General features: G+C 38.5%; 1 pseudogene; it reads left to right on the top strand.

The window, feature by feature from the left end:
* The first annotated feature begins 18026 nt into the window (after positions 1 to 18026).
* On the top strand, positions 18027 to 18150 carry LOC126002929 (uncharacterized; annotated as a pseudogene).
* Positions 18151 to 19015: the final 865 nt, after the last annotated feature.

Genomic DNA, 19015 nt, shown 5'->3' with positions numbered 1-19015 from the left:
TTTTTTTTTTTTTTTTTTTTTTTTTTTTTGAGAAGTCATTGGAGTTTCTTTTTATAAAGTCATTGATCTCATTTATTAAGGCTCCATCACTCAAAGGTAACACATCATAATACCAGCATAGAGGACATTAGGTTTCAATATATGAATCTGAGGAAAACACATTTAAACCATAGCATGTAGGTAATGATACACTGTCTTTTTCTACTTTCTTCCATACATGAAAAGATGTATTTGTGCTCTACCCAGATGCTGCAAACTCTCCCTTGGTTTTCTTATGTTTCATGAAAGTATTCTCATGAATAGATGGTTAAATTGATGTTTCCACGAGGAATGCCTGCTGGAAACTCTCAATCTGCCATCTTGCTGATATCACTCTTACTATCACTCTATCACCACATATTTTTCTTCATTACTGGTGTTTTTATCATTTGGAAGACTTACAGACTCTAGGAGAGACTTTTCTCCGAGTAGTAACCAATTCACAGAACAAGAAAAAGATCTGTCTAAGAACTTATCTTTCATGTGGAAACTAAGTAGCTCAAAATCTCAAAATCTTTGTATCTCTAACCACAGCCTTATCTTACTTCTGTCTAACAGCGCAATATTTATTCTTCTCCAAATAATCCTGAGGTCAGATGTCAGACAACTAGGGATTATTTTATTATCCAAAGCATTGAAATATTGAATCTGGCCCTTTCTAAGAAATTGTGCAATCTAGTTAGTCCTAAACTCTTTACTTTGCCCCATTTTGCTTTCTTGTAGAAACCCCAATCAATAAATGTTATGATTTAGATTTTTCCTGTTTTCTACTTCTTTTTTTTTTTTTTTTTTTTTTTTCTATCCCTAGCTCAGCCTATCTATCTGGCCTTGGTTGTCATGATATTGACTTTAAATTTCGCATAGGTTCAAATTTATTTATTTTTTTTTTAATGCATAATTTTTTTTTTATTTAAACACCTTGATTACATACATGATTGTGTTTGGGTTTCAGTCATAAAAGGAACACCACCCATCACCAGTGCAACATTCCCATCACCCAAGTCCCAAATCTCCCTCCTCCCCACCCAACCCCCGCCTGTACCCTAAACAGGCTCTACATTTCCCTCATACATTCTCAATATTAGGACAGTTCAAAATGTAGTTATTTCTCTAACTAAACTCATCACTCTTTGTGGTGAGCTTCCTGAGGTGAGCTGGAACTTCCAGCTCTTTTCTCTTTTGTGTCTGAAAATTATTATTACAAGGGTGTCTTTCATTTTTCTTAAAACCCATAGATGAGTGAGACCATTCTGCGTTTTTCTCTCTCTCTCTGACTTATTTCACTCAGCATAATAGATTCCATGTACATCCATGTATAGGAAAATTTCATGACTTCATCTCTCCTGACAGCTGCATAATATTCCATTGTGTATATGTACCACAGTTTCTTTAGCCATTCGTCTGTTGAAGGGCATCTTGGTTGTTTCCAGAGTCTTGCTATGGTAAATAGAGCTGCAATGAATATAGGTGTAAGGAAGGGGTTTTTGTATTGTATTTTTGTGTTCCTAGGGTATATTCCTAGGAGTGGTATAGCTGGATCGTATGGGAGCTCGATTTCCAGTTTTTGGAGGAATCTCCATATCGCTTTCCATAAAGGTTGAACTAGACAGCATTCCCACCAGCAGTGGATAAGAGTTCCTTTCTCTCCACATCCCCGCCAACACTGTTTATTCTCATTCTTTGTGATGTGTGGCATTCTCTGGGGTGTGAGGTGGTATCTCATCGTTGTTTTGATTTGCATCTCCCTGATGATTAGTGATGTGGAACATTTTTTCATGTGTCTTTTGGCCATGCGTATTTCTTCTTTGTCAAAGTGTCTGTTCATTTCTTCTCCCCATTTTTTGATGGGGTTAGATGTTTTTTTCTTGTAAAGTTCTGTCAGTGCCTTGTATATTTTGGAGATTAGCCCCTTATCTGATGGGTATTGGGTGAATAGTTTCTCCCACTCAGTGGGTGGCTCTTGTATCCTGGGCACTATTTCCTTTGAGGTGCAGAAGCTTCTCAGCTTAATATATTCCCATCTGTTAATCTCTGCTTTCACTTGCTTGGAGAGTGCAGTTTCCTCCTTGAAGATGCCTGTAATGTCCTGTAGTGTTTTGCCTATGTGCTGTTCTATACATCTTATGGTTTTGGGGCTGATATCGAGGTCTTTAATCCATTTGGATTTTACTTTTGTACATGATGTTAGCTGGGGGTCTAAGTTTAATTTTTTGCAAGTGGCTATCCAATTGTGCCAACACCACTTGTTGAAGAGGCTTTCCCTGTTCCATTTAGGATTTCCTGCTCCTTTATCAAAAATTAGATGGTTGTATGTCTGGGGAACATTTTCTGAGTATTCAAGCCTATTCCACTGATCTGAGGACCTATCCTTATTCCAATACCATGCTGTTTTGATAACTGTTGCTTTGTAGTACAGTTTAAAGTTGGGAAAAGTAATTCCTCCCATATTCTTTTTCCCAATGATTGCTTTAGCTATTCGAGGGTGTTTATTGTTCCAAATGAATTTCAAGAGTGTCTGATCCACTTCTTTGAAGAATGTCATGGGTATCTTTAGAGGGATGGCATTAAATCTGTATAATGCCTTGGGGAGTATTGACATTTTGATGATGTTAATCCTGCCAATCCATGAGCAGGGTATGTGTTTCCATTTCCGTGTGTCCTCTCTTATTTCTTGGAGCAGAGTTTTATAGTTTTCTTTGTATAGGTCCTTCACATATTTAGTCAAGTTGATTCCAAGATATTTGAGTTTGTGTGGTACTATTGTGAATGGGGTTGTTTTCTTAATGTCCATTTCATCCTTATTACTATTGGTATATAGAAAGGCCATTGATTTTTGTGTGTTAATTTTGTAGCCTGCCACCTTGCTATATGAGTCTATTGCTTCTAGAAGCTTTTTGATAGAGTCTTTGGGGTTTTCTAAGTAGAGTATCATGTCATCTGCAAACAGTGAGAGCTTGACTTCTTCCTTTCCTATCTGGATTCCCTTGATATCTTTTTCTTGCCTAATCGCTATAGCAAGTACTTCCAGTGCTATGTTGAATAGGAGTGGTGAGAGAGGACAGCCTTGTCTTGTGCCAGAATTTAGAGGGAAGGCTTTCAGTTTTTCTCCATTGAGGATAATATTTGCCACTGGCTTGTGGTAGATGGCCTTCACTATATTGAGAAAGGTTCCCTCCATTCCCATCTTGCTGAGAGTTTTGATCAAGAATGGGTGTTGGACCTTATCAAATGCTTTCTCTGCATCTATTGATATGATCATGTGGTTTTTATTTTTCTTGTTATTGATGTTGTGTATTATGTTGATAGATTTACGGATGTTAAACCAGCCTTGCATTCCTGGGATGAAACCTACTTGATCGTAGTGGATGATCTTCTTAACGAGGCATTGAATCCTATTTGCCAGGATTTTGTTGAGGATCTTTGCATCTGCATTCATCAGTGATATTGGTCTGTAATTTTCTTTTTTGGTAGCGTCTCTGTCTGGTTTAGGTATCAAGGTGATGTTGGCTTCATAAAAGCTATTTGGAAGTGTTTCTGTTTGTTCAATTTCATGAAAGAGTCTTGCCAAGATTGGCAGTAGTTCCTCTTGGAAAGTTTGATAGAATTCATTAGTGAATCCATCTGGACCTGGGCTTTTGTTTTTCGGCAGACATTTGATTACTGTTTTAATTTCATCAATGGTGATGGGGGTGTTTAGATATGCTACATCCTCTTCCTTCAACCGTGGAAGATTATAAGAGTCCAAGAATTTATCCATTTCTTCCAGGTTCTCATTTTTAGTGGCGTAGAGTTTTTCAAAGTAGTTTCTGATTACCCTTTGAATCTCTGTCATATCAGTAGTGATCTCTCCTTTTTCATTCCTGATAGGAGTTATCAAGTTTCTCTCTCTCTCTTTCTTTGTTAGGTTTGCCAGTGGTCTATCAATCTTGTTTATTTTTTCAAAGAACCAACTTCTGCTTTCGTTGATCTTTCGGATTGTTTTTTGAGTTTCCACTTCGTTGATTTCTGCTCTCAACTTTGTTATTTCCTTCTGTCTTCCTATTCTTGGGTCCTTTTGTTGAGCATTTTCTAGTTCTATTAGCTGTGTCATTAAGCTACTCAGGTAAGCTCCTTCTTCCTTCCTGATGTGTGCTTGCAAAGCTATAAATTTTCCTCTCAGTACTGCTTTTGCTGTGTCCCATAAGTTCTGAGAGTTTATGTCTTTATTGTCATTTGTTTCCAGGAACCTTTTGATTTCCTTCTTGATTTCATCTCGGACCCACTGGTTATTGAGCATGAGGCTGTTTAACTTCCAGGTGTTAAAGTGTTTCTTCTGAGTCCCTTTGGAGTTCACAAATAATTTCAGAGCCTTGTGGTCAGCGAAGGTAGTCTGCAAAATTTCTATCCTCTTGATCTTATGGAGGTATGTTTTATGTGCCAGCATGTAGTCTATCCTGGAGAATGTCCCATGTACATTGGAGAAGAATGTGTATCCAGGTTTCTGGGGATGGAGTGTCCTATATATATCCACTAGGCCTCTTTCTTCCATTTCTCTCCTCAGGTCTAGTATATTCTTGTTGGGTTTCAGTCTGGTTGACCTGTCCAGTGTTGACAAAGCCGTGTTAAGGTCCCCCACAATTATTGTGTTGTTGTTGATATTATTTTTCAGATTTGTCAACAGTTGTATTAAATATTTTGCTGGCCCCTCATTCGGTGCATATATGTTTAGGAGAGTGAATTCTTCCTGCTCTACGTACCCCTTGATTAATATAAAATGTCCGTCTTTGTCCCTTACAACCTTCCTGAGTATAAAGTTTGCATTATCTGATATTAGTATGGCCACTCCAGCTTTTTTATGGGTGTTGTTTGCTTGGATAACTTTTCTCCAGCCTTTTATTTTGAGTCTATGTTTGTTCTGACTATTCAGGTGCGTTTCTTGTAGGCAGCAGAAGGTTGGATTGAGTTTTTTGATCCATTTAGCCACTCTGTGTCTCTTAACTGGTGCATTTAGTCCATTGACGTTGAGAGAAAGAATTGTCCTGGGATTTAACGCCATCTTTATTTCAAAATTTGGTGTGTCTTTTGGGTAGTCTTGTCTTAGATTAGGTCTTTCAGTTTTTCTCTTAAGACTGGTTTTGTGTCTGTGAAGTTTCTGAGCTGTTTTTTGTCTGTGAAACCATGTATTCTTCCATCAAACCGGAGAGTGAGTTTTGCTGGGTATAGTATTCTGGGTGAAGCATTCATTTCATTCAGTCTTGTCACAATATCCCACCACTGCTTTCTGGCATTGAGCGTTTCTGGTGACAGGTCTGCTGTAAATCTCAGGGAAGCTTGCTTGAACATGATTTCCCCTTTTGATCTTGCTGTTTTCAGAATTCTGTCTCTATCTGTGGGATTTGTCATTGTGACTAGGATGTGTCTTGGGGTGGTTTTTCTGGGGTCTCTTTTGGTTGGTACTCTTCGGGCATGCAGGATTTGATCACATATATTCTTTAGCTCTGGAAGTTTCTCTTTAATGATGTTCTTGACCATTGATTCTTCCTGGAAATTTTCTTCCTGGGTCTCTGGGACTCCAATGATTCTTAAGTTGTTTCTGTTGATCTTATCATAGACTTCTATTTTCATCTGTTCCCATTCTTTGACTAATTTTTCCATTGTCTGCTCATTTGCTTTAAGTTTTTTGTCCAATCTCTCCTTCTGTATGGAATTGTTATGTATCTCATCTTCCACAGCACCAAGTCTATTCTCAGCTTCTGATACCCTGTCCCAGAGCTTATCCATTTTGTCATTCACTTCGTTTACTGACTTTTTCAGTCCTGTTAGTTGACATGTTATTTCAGTTTGGAGTTTTGTCATTTCTGCCTTCATATTTTCTTGGTTCTTATTAGTGTTCTGTTCAACTCGATCCATGGTTTCTTGGAGTCTGTTGAGCACCTTCCATATTGCTAGTCTAAAGTCCTTATCTGAGAGGTTGATTAGTTGTTCAGTCATTATCTGGTCCTCAGAATTGTCATCTTCATTCTCTATGTCTGATGCTGGCCTGCGTTGTTTCCCCATTGTCACACTTGTATTGTGGGTTTTTCTACGTGTTGTGGTGGTATTCATTGTCTATATGATGTAGGCAGCACACTCCTCTGGCTCCTCCCTTTCTGGATGGGCTGACTTGCCTCTAAGGGAGGGGAGTCCTCCGTGGATGAAGCCTCACACTGGGTCAAATCTTAGGCCCAAGGATGCAACAGAGAAGACAGTCCAGAGAGAAATGTTTGCTTCTGTGATATAGCGCCGTTCTTAGTGTGATTTTTCCTTCTTGTTGCAATGGAGTTCTTTCCTTAGAAAGAGTGCACGGCCGCGTAGCGAAGCGGAGCTTCTTCTGAGCCTCTTTTTGCCCCACTCGCAAGAGTTTCACGCAAGAGGACAGTAGACAGACATAGACAGGTCACACTCACAGTCTTTCACAGCTGAGCCCCACTGGGCTGGTGTACTTTCGCGGATTTTCCCCGCCTGGTGTCACACACAGGGAGCCAGCTTTTGCAAAGGATAGCCGGTTTTTATGCTCTGAAGTCCCTCCCTGAAAATGGCGTCTGGGCGAGCGAGGTTTCTGGAGGCTCTTTTTGCCCCACTCGCAAGAGTTTCACGCAAGAGGACAGTAGACAGACATAGACAGGTCACACTCACAGTCTTTCACAGCTGAGCCCCACTGGGCTGGTGTACTTTCGCGGATTTTCCCCGCCTGGTGTCACACACAGGGAGCCAGCTTTTGCAAAGGATAGCCGGTTTTTGAGTTGGCCACTTTTTATATTACCAGAAAAGACATCAAAAATAGAAAATTCAAGGGCCAGAGCACAGCTATAGGGCGTTTGCTTTGCACACAGTCGACCCAGGAGGGATGGTGGTTTGATTCCTGGCATCTCATGTGGTCCCCAAGTCTGCTAGGAGTGATTTCTGAGTGCAGAGCCACCATCAGTTGTGACCCCCCCCAAACAAAAAAAAAGCAAAATAGAAAATTTATATTCATCTATTATTAAAATTATTTTATCATGAATATTTAATAACATCATAAATGCATACATTTTACAATTCTGGTTTGATAAAATTTGACATTATAACTGTCATATTATATCAATGTCATATTATATCAGTATTCCCTCAGGTCCTTCAAGCTGGAAAGATAGCATGTGGTGCAGATGCTTGACTTGCACGCAGCTGACTCAGGTCCAATCCCCAGCATCCCATATAGTTCTGTGATTATTGTGTGTAGAGCCAGGATTAACCTCTGAGCATTGCCAGATGTGCCCCCCCCAAAAAAAAAAAACAAAGATAAAAAAATAACAAAATGGCAAAAGCCGGCTCTCTGTGTGTGACACCAGGCGGGGAAAATCCGCGAGAGTACACCGGCCCAGTGGGGCCCAACTGTGAAAAACTGTGAGTGTGACCTGTCTATGTCTGTCTACTGTCCTCTTGCGTGAAACTCTTGCGAGTGGGGCAAAAAGAGGCTCCAGTGGAGCACGGCTGCTCCGCTTCGCTACGCGGCCGTGCACTCTTTCTAAGGAAAGAACACCATTGCAACAAGAAGGAAAAATCACACTAAGAACGGCGCTATATCACAGAAGCAAACATTTCTCTCCGGACTGTCTTCTCTGTTGCATGCTCCGGCCTAAGATTTGACCCAGTGTGAGGCTTCATCCACGGAGGACTCCCCTCCCTTAGAGGCAAGTCAGCCCATCCAGAAAGGGAGGAGCCAGAGGAGTGTGCTGCCTGCATCATATAGACAATGAATACCACCACAACACGTAGAAAAACCCACAATACAAGTGTGACAATGGGGAAACAACGCAGGCCAGCATCAGACATAGAGAATGAAGATGACAATTCTGAGGACCAGATAATGACCAACCAACTAATCAACCTCTCAGATAAGGACTTTAGACTAGCAATATGGAAGATGCTCAACGGACTCCAAGAAACCATGGATCGAGTTGAACAGAACACTAATAAGAACCAAGAATATATGAAGACAGAAATCACAAAACTCCAAACTGAAATAACATGTCAACTAACAGGACTGAAAAAGTCAGTAAACGAAGTGAATGACAAAATGGATAAGCTCTGGGACAGGGTATCAGAAGCTGAGAATATACTTGGTGCTGTGGAAGATGAGATACATAACAATTCCATACAGCAGGAGAGATTGGACAAAAAATTTAAAGCAAATGAGCAGACAATGGAAAAATTAGTCAAAGAATGGGAACAGATGAAAATAGAAGTCTATGATAAGATCAACAGAAACAACTTAAGAATCATTGGAGTCCCAGAGACCCAGGAAGAAAATTTCCAGGAAGAATCAACGGTCAAAAACATCATTAAAGAGAAACTTCCAGAGCTAAAGAATATATGTGATCAAATCCTGCATGCCCGAAGAGTACCAACCAAAAGAGACCCCAGAAAAACCACCCCAAGACACATCCTAGTCACAATGACAAATCCCACAGATAGAGACAGAATTCTGAAAACAGCAAGATCAAAAGGGGAAATCACGTTCAAGCAAGCTTCCCTGAGATTTACAGCAGACCTGTCACCAGAAACACTCAATGCCAGAAAGCAGTGGTGGGATATTGTGACAAGACTGAATGAAATGAATGCTTCACCCAGAATACTATACCCAGCAAAACTCACTTTCCGGTTTGACGGAAGAATACATGGTTTCACAGACAAAAAACAGCTCAGAAACTTCACAGACACAAAACCAGTCTTAAGAGAAAAACTGAAAGACCTAATCTAAGACAAGACTACCCAAAAGACACACCAAGTTTTGAAATAAAGATGGCGTTAAATCCCAGGACAATTCTTTCTCTCAACTTCAATGGACTAAATGAACCAGTTAAGAGACACAGAGTGGCTAAATGGATCAAAAAACTCAATCCAACCTTCTGCTGCCTACAAGAAACGCACCTGAATAGTCAGAACAAACATAGACTCAAAATAAAAGGCTGGAGAAAAATTATCCAAGCAAAAAACACCCATAAAAAAGCTGGAGTGGCCATACTAATATCAGATAATGCAAACTTTATACTCAGGAAGGTTGTAAGGGACAAAGATGGACATTTTATATTAATCAAGGGGTATGTAGAGCAGGAAGAATTCACTCTCCTAAACATATATACACCGAATGAGGGGCCAGCAAAATATTTAATACAACTGTTGACAAATCTGAAAAATAATATCAACAACAACACAATAATTGTGGGGGACCTTAACACGGCTTTGTCAACACTGGATAGGTCAACCAGACTGAAACCCAACAAGAATATATTAGACCTGAGGAGAGAAATGGAAGAAAGAGGCCTAGTGGATATATATAGGACACTCCATCCCCAGAAACCTGGATACACATTCTTCTCCAATGTACATGGGACATTCTCCAGGATAGACTACATGCTGGCACATAAAACATACCTCCATAAGATCAAGAGGATAGAAATTTTGCAGACTACCTTCGCTGACCACAAGGCTCTGAAATTATTTGTGAACTCCAAAGGGAATCAGAAGAAACACTTTAACACCTGGAAGTTAAACAGCCTCATGCTCAATAACCAGTGGGTCCCAGATGAAATCAAGGAGGAAATCAAAAGGTTCCTGGAAACAAATGACAATAAAGACACAAACTATCAGAACTTATGGGACACAGCAAAAGCAGTACTGAGAGGAAAATTTATAGCTTTGCAAGCACACATCAGGAAGGAAGAAGGAGCTTACCTGAGTAGCTTAATGACACAGCTAATAGAACTAGAAAATGCTCAACAAAAGGACCCAAGAATAGGAAGACAGAAGGAAATAACAAAGCTGAGAGCAGAAATCAACGAAGTGGAAACTCAAAAAACAATCCGAAAGATCAACGAAAGCAGAAGTTGGTTCTTTGAAAAAATAAACAAGATTGATTTACCACTGGCAAACCTAACAAAGAAAGAGAGAGAGAGAAACTTGATAACTTGTATCAGGAATGAAAAAGGAGAGATCACAACTGATATGACAGAGATTCAAAGGGTAATCAGAAACTACTTTGAAAAACTCTACGTCACTAAAAATGAGAACCTGGAAGAAATGGATAAATTCTTGGACTCTTATAATCTTCCATGGTTGAAGGAAGAGGATGTAGCATATCTAAACACCCCCATCACCATTGATGAAATTAAAACAGTAATCAAATGTCTGCCCAAAAACAATAGCCCAGGTCCAGATGGATTCACTAATGAATTCTATCAAACTTTCCAAGAGGAACTACTGCCAATCTTGGCAAGACTCTTTCATGAAATTGAACAAACAGAAACACTTCCAAATAGCTTTTATGAAGCCAACATCACCTTGATACCTAAACCAGACAGAGACGCTACCAAAAAAGAAAATTACAGACCAATATCACTGATGAATGCAGATGCAAAGATCCTCAACACAATCCTGGCAAATAGGATTCAATGCCTCGTTAAAAAGATCATCCACTACGATCAAGTAGGTTTCATCCCAGGAATGCAAGGCTGGTTTAACATCCGTAAATCTATCAACATAATACACAACATCAATAACAAGAAAAATAAAAACCACATGATCATATCAATAGATGCAGAGAAAGCATTTGATAAGGTCCAACACCCATTCTTGATCAAAACTCTCAGCAAGATGGGAATGGAGGGAACCTTTCTCAATATAGTGAAGGCCATCTACCACAAGCCAGTGGCAAATATTATCCTCAATGGAGAAAAACTAAAAGCCTTCCCTCTAAATTCTGGCACAAGACAAGGCTGTCCTCTCTCACCACTCCTATTCAACATAGCACTGGATGTACTTGCTATAGCAATTAGGCAAGAAAAGGATATCAAGGGAATCCAGATAGGAAAGGAAGAAGTCAAGCTCTCACTGTTTGCAGATGACATGATACTCTACTTAGAAAACCCTAAAGACTCTACCAAAAAGCTTCTAGAAACAATAGACTCATATAGCAAGGTGGCAGGCTACAAAATTAACACACAAAAATCAATGGCCTTTCTATACACCAATAGTAATAAGGATGAAATGGACATTAAGAAAACAACCCCATTCACAATAGTGCCACACAAACTCAAATATCTTGGAATCAACTTGACTAAATATGTGAAGGACCTATACAAAGAAAACTATAAAACTCTGCTCCAAGAAATAAGAGAGGACACACGGAAATGGAAACGCATACCCTGCTCATGAATTGGCAGGATTAACATCATCAAAATGTCAATACTCCCCAAGGCATTATACAGATTTAATGCCATCCCTCTAAAGATACCCATGACATTCTTCAAAGAAGTGGATCAGACACTTTTGAAATTCATTTGGAACAATAAACATCCTCTAATAGCTAAAGCAATCATTGGGAAAAAGAATATGGGAGGAATTACTTTCCCCAACTTTAAACTGTACTACAAAGCAACAGTTATCAAAACAGCATGGTATTGGAATAAGGATAGGTCCTCAGATCAGTGGAATAGGCTTGAATACTCAGAAAATGTTCCCCAGACATACAACCACCTAATTTTTGATAAAGGAGCAGGAAATCCTAAATGGAGCAGGGAAAGCCTCTTCAACAAGTGGTGTTGGCACAATTGTATAGCCACTTGCAAAAAATTGAACTTAGACCCCCAGCTAACATCATGTACGAAGGTAAAATCCAAATGGATTAAAGACCTCGATATCAGCCCCAAAACCATAAAATATATAGAACAGCACATAGGCAAAACACTCCAGGACATTACAGGCATCTTCAAGGAGGAAACTGCACTCTCCAAGCAAGTGAAAGCAGAGATTAACAGATGGGAATATATTAAGTTGAGAAGCTTCTGCACCTCAAAGGAAATAGTGCCCAGGATACAAGAGCCACCCACTGTGTGGGAGAACCTATTCACCCAATACCCATCAGATAAGGGGCTAATCTCCAAAATATACAAGGCACTGACAGAACTTTACAAGAAAAAAACATCTAACCCCATCAAAAAATGGGGAGAAGAAATGAACAGACACTTTGACAAAGAAGAAATACACATGGCCAAAAGACACATGAAAAAATATTCCACATCACTAATCATCAGGGAGATGCAAATCAAAACAACGATGAGATACCACCTCACACCCCAGAGAATGGCACACATTACAAAGAATGAGAATAAACAGTGTTGGCGGGGATGTGGAGAGAAAGGAACTCTTATCCACTGCTGGTGGGAATGCCGTCTAGTTCAACCTTTATGGAAAGCGATATGGAGATTCCTCCAAAAACTGGAAATCGAGCTCCCATACGATCCAGCTATACCACTCCTAGGAATATACCCTAGGAACACAAAAATACAATACAAAACCCCCTTCCTTACACCTATATTCATTGCAGCACTATTTACCATAGCAAGACTCTGGAAACAACCAAGATGCCCTTCAACAGACGAATGGCTAAAGAAACTGTGGTACATATACACAATGGAATATTATGCAGCTGTCAGGAGAGATGAAGTCATGAAATTTTCCTATACATGGATGTACACGGAATCTATTATGCTGAGTGAAATAAGTCAGAGAGAGAGAGAAAAACGCAGAATAGTCTCACTCATCTATGGGTTTTAAGAAAATTGAAAGACACCCTTGTAATAATAATTTTCAGACACAAAAGAGAAAAGAGCTTGAAGTTCTAGCTCACCTCAGGAAGCTCACCACAAAGAGTGATGAGTTTAGTTAGGGAAATAACTACATTTTGAACTGTCCTAATAATGAGAATGTATGAGGAAAATGGAGAGCCTGTCTAGAGTACAGGCGGGGGTCGGGTGGGGCGAAGGGAGACTTGGGACATTGGTGATGGAAATGTTGCACTGGTGATGTGTGGTGTTCTTTACATGACTGAAACCCAAACACAATCATGTATGTAATTAAGGTGTTTAAATAAATTTAAAAAAATAACAAAATAAAAAAAAGTTCTCTCATGTCCTTCCCTAGTAAAATCACCAATAAGTAACTTACTCCTAGTTTCCATCTCAACCTTCTTCAGTGAAGTAGTCACAATATTTATCTGTTTCTGTATAGAGTTGCTGTCATTGTTCTTGAACTTCATATAATGAATAATAATGATATTACTCTTTGTGTCTAATTTCTTTTTTTTACAATAAAGTCTGGAAATTATCTACATCGTTGCATGCATCGGTAATTTGTTCTTTCTTTTTCACTGCATTATATTCCACTATATGAATAAATATGTTATGTCACCTTTTTGGAAATAAATCAAATTCTAAATTGAAAGATTATCTTTTGTATTTTTTTACATATTGCATATGTATGCTTCCCTTAAGCAATCTATTACTTAGGTCTCTTTTATTGTGAACTATAGAAAATTGCATCATACTGTATGCTTTATAAGAATTGAATTTTTAAAACTGTTTGTGGTGTATGTGTGTATGTGTATCCCACTTGGCAGATAGAGCTCAAAGCTTACTTCTGGCTCTGCACTCAGGGATCACTCCTAGAGGGCTTGGGGTAATCATATGAAGTGCCAGACGTTAATCTCAAATTAGCCAGATTCAATATAAGTTCTCTACCTACTGTACTCTCTTTGACTCCTTCAACTTCTTTTTTATTCTTCATTGTTCCTAAGAGTCATCCACTTTCCAAATGAACTAATTTTTTTACAAATATTTAGTTCTGTGCATTATTTAACTCATGAAAATGTCAGCCAATGTGCCCATCTTTCTTAATTAAAATGGATAATACATGTGTTTTCTAATCTTGCATAGACCTTTCTTTCTGTAGACATTTTAATTTTGAAAATGAGCATAAACATTTGCCAAAAATTTAAAAATATCCTGTCCCCTTTAAATATAGGTGTTTAAAATATTTGTCTCACTGATACCATTTGGAGATGTCTAAAATCCTTTAATGAAAGTTTGATATATAATGTAATGTGGTCTTAGTTCATGAAAAGATTCATTGGTTATTGGTTACAGCCTCAAATAGTTATTGACCATTGGATCAACAAAACTCAAACCTTAAAAATCTTTTTCAAGAACTTTAAACAAAAGAGAGTTTCGTGGTGGCAAGTGAGGATCTTTTCATCTTAGTTGAGGTCAAATATGGACCTCAAGGAAAGAGTGGCCACTGAGTCTCATGACAATTCTTTGATGAAAAGTCAGAAGACATTTATAAAAAAAAGTGTTAATAAGTGGAATGTACTCTGAAAGAAAAGAAGTCTATATATAGCTTGAAAGCCCTCCTGGTTTCTTTATCTAATAGAAATGGTTTTGCCTTTAGGCTTTACAAAATTCTCAAACTAATCCCCCAAAGCTTACTGACAGAAAATAGCAAGAGCAAAGCTAACTCAACTGCTATTGAATGTTTCCTAAGTAACAGACATTCACTGAGCTAAGAAGTGCTTTTACAAGGTTTATGTCATTCATTTCTCACAACAAGTATATTTGACAGCTACCCTCATTATTTCTTATTCTTTCAATAAGGGTATTAGCAGCTACTGTCATTATCAGTCCCATTGAAGGGTATAGAATTGTCCCAGTTTTACAACTAGCATATAGCTGCACTGGGCTTGAAAGCAGGCCATTAGGACTCTGGAGTCCATGTTCTTAACCATGCTATTATTTCCTAGGACTCTTGCCTATCTATTTGCCAATGTGACAATGGGTACTATTAATATTTTAAACATAGAAATGAGAGATGAATTATATTTTTGCTGCAGGACCTTTTATATCTATTTCAGAGGAAAAGGCCTAATTTCAGTATCGTTCAATAATGACTTGTATTTAAATGTTTGGATTTAGAAATGCATTGCAGGACAAAGAAAAAAACTAATATATAGAGTTATTGAAGTATTGTTTTGGAAGGGATACTCATAGTTTTTACTTTATTGACTCATGACACACAACCAATAATAAAATTCCCATTGTATAATTGGGAAAACTGATGGCCATTAGAGACTTTGGAGATAGATTTAGAGATGAATGGAGATGCCTATGACTCAATTCTTGAGCAGAGTTAATTTTCTATAAATTCTTTTTTTTTTTTTGGTTTTCAGGCCACACTCAGTGACACTCAGAGGTTACTCCTGGCTATGTGCTCAGAAATTGCTCCTGGCTTGGGGGACCATATGGGACGCCGGGGGATGGAACCACAGTCTGTCTTAGGCTAACAAGCACAAGGCACACATTAAGGAGTAAGGTGGTGCCTTATACCATGTGGCACCACTCCAGCCCTACTTTTTCTATAAATTCTTAAGGCCAGAGGAAACTTTTATTTTTTTTTCTTTTTTATTGTAAGAATTTATTCAAGAGACAAAATTGATTAACATAATGAGGTAAAATAACATAACATAATATAGTGACATAACATAACATATAATTGTTATAATAATAATACATGTAAGTCAAAGAAAGTTTCTTATTAAAAACACATTTTTTTCTATAATGGCTTACATATCTTTCACAGTAGTATTTTAGGTACATATTAACATTGAGTCAGGGGAATACCCATCACCAACTATGTCCTCCCCCCATTCCAGTTCCCTTTCTACAACCCATATACCCCACCATCACCTGGGCGGTAGGTGGACCCCTCTTTGTCTGGCTTACTATTAGTGATCACATATCTGTTTGGTTCTGGAACCCTCGTTTCTCCCTCTATTTAAGAGGCAGAGCTAGAAAAATCGAGGTATGTGGTTTTGTTTGAAGGCAAGGAAAGCAATAGAATGGGGTACAAAATAAGAGGAAAAAAAAAGAAGTCAGAAGTCAAATACGCTGAAAATGGGCTGAATCCCTCTAGAGGCTTCCAACCTCAGTTTGAGAGAGGATGTGAAAAAGGTATTTGAAATACCACAACAATACAGAAAAAAATATCGAATTAAATAACCGGTGAGCACTACAGCAATAAAGACAGGCACCACACAATAGTCTCGGTTCTGAAATCAAATCATGCTCGAGTGCAAAAAGAAAGAGAAAGACAAGACAAAATAAAATAAAATAATATTGGAGACATCAACCGTAATCTCCACACCAAAATAAAGACGTCAAAAAAATTGATCAATCGATAAATAAACATGTGGAAAAATTATTGTTTTGTGCTTTTTTTTTCTCCTTTTCTTTATCCCCCTGCATAGGCACAGTAACTATTGGGGATATTGTAGAGGGAATTCCCTTGACCTAGGAGGTACAGGGTTTCTCCATCCCTGAAGTATACTGTCACGGGATTAATTCTAGACTTCTTGCATGATCATTTACTCTCCCCTTGCTGCTTTCGTGGTGTGTGGAAGACTTCTGCTTTGTCTTGGATGGTAAAATCAGACCTCTGTTTCTAGAGATCTTGGTGGCTGTGCAGCTCAGGGAATGAAGTTTATGAAGTCTTTCTTTGTGCTTCTAGCAGTTCTGCTTCTTCAGTGTCGTTTTAATCCATCTTCTGTAGTTGGTGTTCCTGGTCGTTATGTTGCTCCTAAACTGGAGCCTGTAATAAAGTCTTTCGTTATGTTTCCGGAAGACCTGTTCAGTTGCGGTTGTCTCAGTCAAATTTCTGGAATTGGAGCTCATGTTTGTTGAACAGATCGTATACCAAAAGCTAGGCTAGAGCTTTTTGTTGCTGTTGTTGTTGTTGGTCCCTGGATTCGTACTGTCCAGTCTTGGTTGCAACAACCAGTATATAGCGATCTTGGCTTTTGCACATATCAAAGGGTGTCCTGTTTTCTGATTTTGTCTTATCGATAGCTGATGAGGGAGGACAACTTGCTCTTAGATCAAGTTGTTCCCATTTCCTCCTTGTCAGGTTATCAATTTAGGACTGGCTCATGTTGGTGTCAGAGCAGCATTGTAAATGCCCTGGAGGGGATTTGGTTCCTTGAGCTGTTGTGGAGAACTCTGTGGTATCTGTCTGGGATCCAGGAGTTAAGGCTGAACGGTCAGTGTCTAGTTCCCTGGAGCCTAAGTTGGGAAACTTTTATTTTTGTTTGAGAGTGGAGTATTGTTTCTCAGGGATCATTCTTGGTAGGGATTGGGTCTCATATGCAATGCTGGTTATCAGACTCAGGTTAAAGACATACAAGGCACATGGAAGTACTACATACTGTAATATGTCTCTAATTTCAGAGACAACTTTTAGAACCAGACAGGTCTTATCCAAATCTTTTTGAGATGTTTGAACTAATTTAGCAACCAGTATTTGGAATTTTTAGATTTTTGGAAACCAGTTTTTACCTTATTCTCTTTTATATCTATCTCTTTATTTAACCTTAGTATTTGGTGAGATGTAGTAAAAGAAGGTGAAGACTCCAAAATAAATCTAATGTTTGCATACTATTTCCTAAAATAGATCACCTCCATGCTCTCTACAGAGATAGAATATAAAAAGTGAGAAGTCCAATTTTGATGTCAACTTACTGACTTACTGAGAAGCACTTAGAGAACACCACGTCCTTAATTTTGTAACTACAACCAGCACTTAATTACTTGAAGTAAAGGAAGGTTAAAGCTTTAAAGAGTTGGAAAGTAACTACCAACTTAACTCTTGACCTGAACTGGGAAGAAGTGCCACAATTTTTTTGTACATGCTCTCACCACAGTTGTTTGGACCCAATGTACATAGGCATCATGTTGAGTCAGACAAACTTCCCATCTCTGTAACTTTTTAATAATTTCTTAGATCGCCCCAGCCTTGATTTGGGCTGATTTCTGTTCTTTCTCCACAGTGACTTCCAGCTTCACTCACTTTGCAGTGAAGGATTGACTCGTGCCATCAAGGGAAATCTGGGCTCAAGTGGCTGAAAGGCTGGAAATGTCTTTTTGCACAGTTCTGGAGGCCACTGTCTGAGATCAAGCAGTTAGTTATCAGGGTTGGTGCCACTGAGATTTCTCTCCCCTGCTGGCTAGTTGATGCTCTTCTTCCTGCATCTTCAAAAGGTTTTTGTTTTTTTTTTTTTTTTCTATATTGTGTGTCTTTTAACTGCCCTCTTATACAGGAATATCATCACTTCATGGCCTTTTGGCTCAGATCAAGTGTAGTATCTGTAATTATCAGTTTAAAATCTGATTCATCCTATATCCTTCATGCAAGAACATTACATTGGATTAGTATTTATCAAGACTTCATTTATTCTGTTTTTTTTTATAGAGATAACACTGATTCTTAGGTGATTAAATGTGTTTTAGAAGGATAACATCACAGCTCTTCAAAATATGTGCACACACCATATTTACCACCAAAGTGTCAATGTTCCTCAGAGTCAAATGAGCACCTCCCTTCTTAAGTGTCTCCCCTGGAAAGCTCAGTTCTATAGCTGGGGTCGAAAGATTGTGGTTTTTTTTCAAATAATTGTAATAGAATGCCTGTCTCGAATACAGGCAGGGGATGGGAAGGGGGGGGGTAATGTTAAACTGGTGAAGGGGGGTGTTCTGGTTATGACTTTAAACCAACTATGATCATGTTACTTAAATAAAAATATATTAAAAAAAAGATTGTGGGTTTTTTCATTTGTTTTTGTTTTGTTTTGTTTTGGCTTTGTTTATTCCTAGAGGGTACAGTGCTATGCTGAAAGATAGTCTTAGATTTGTAGTGGCAAACATATTTATTATGACATACTTGCATGCTGGTTGTTCAAAAAGCATATACAAGTCATATAAAGAATGTAAAAATAAAATATTATTTCAGGTAAAGGCTACATTTAATTTTTTCTTTAAATTTTTTAGGTTTATTTTTTATTTTTTAATATAATTTTTATTTTAATCATAGTGACTTACATATCATTCACAGTAATATTCCAGGTACATATTTACATTGAATCAGGGGAATTACCACCACCGAATTGTCCTCCCACATCCGCTCCCATCTTGCATCCTATATCCTCCACTCTCCCCCCAGGGGCTGCTAGAATGCATGGTCCCTTCTGTGTCTATTTTATTAGTGGTCTTATAACTGTTTGGTCTTGGTGCCTCCATTACTGCCCACTCTAATTAGG

This window comes from Suncus etruscus, chromosome 2 (genome assembly GCF_024139225.1).
Source record: "Suncus etruscus isolate mSunEtr1 chromosome 2, mSunEtr1.pri.cur, whole genome shotgun sequence".
NCBI classification, from domain to species: domain Eukaryota; kingdom Metazoa; phylum Chordata; class Mammalia; order Eulipotyphla; family Soricidae; genus Suncus; species Suncus etruscus.
The sequence above is the reverse complement of the archived record's forward strand: the minus strand, read 5'-3'. Positions and strand labels throughout refer to the sequence as shown.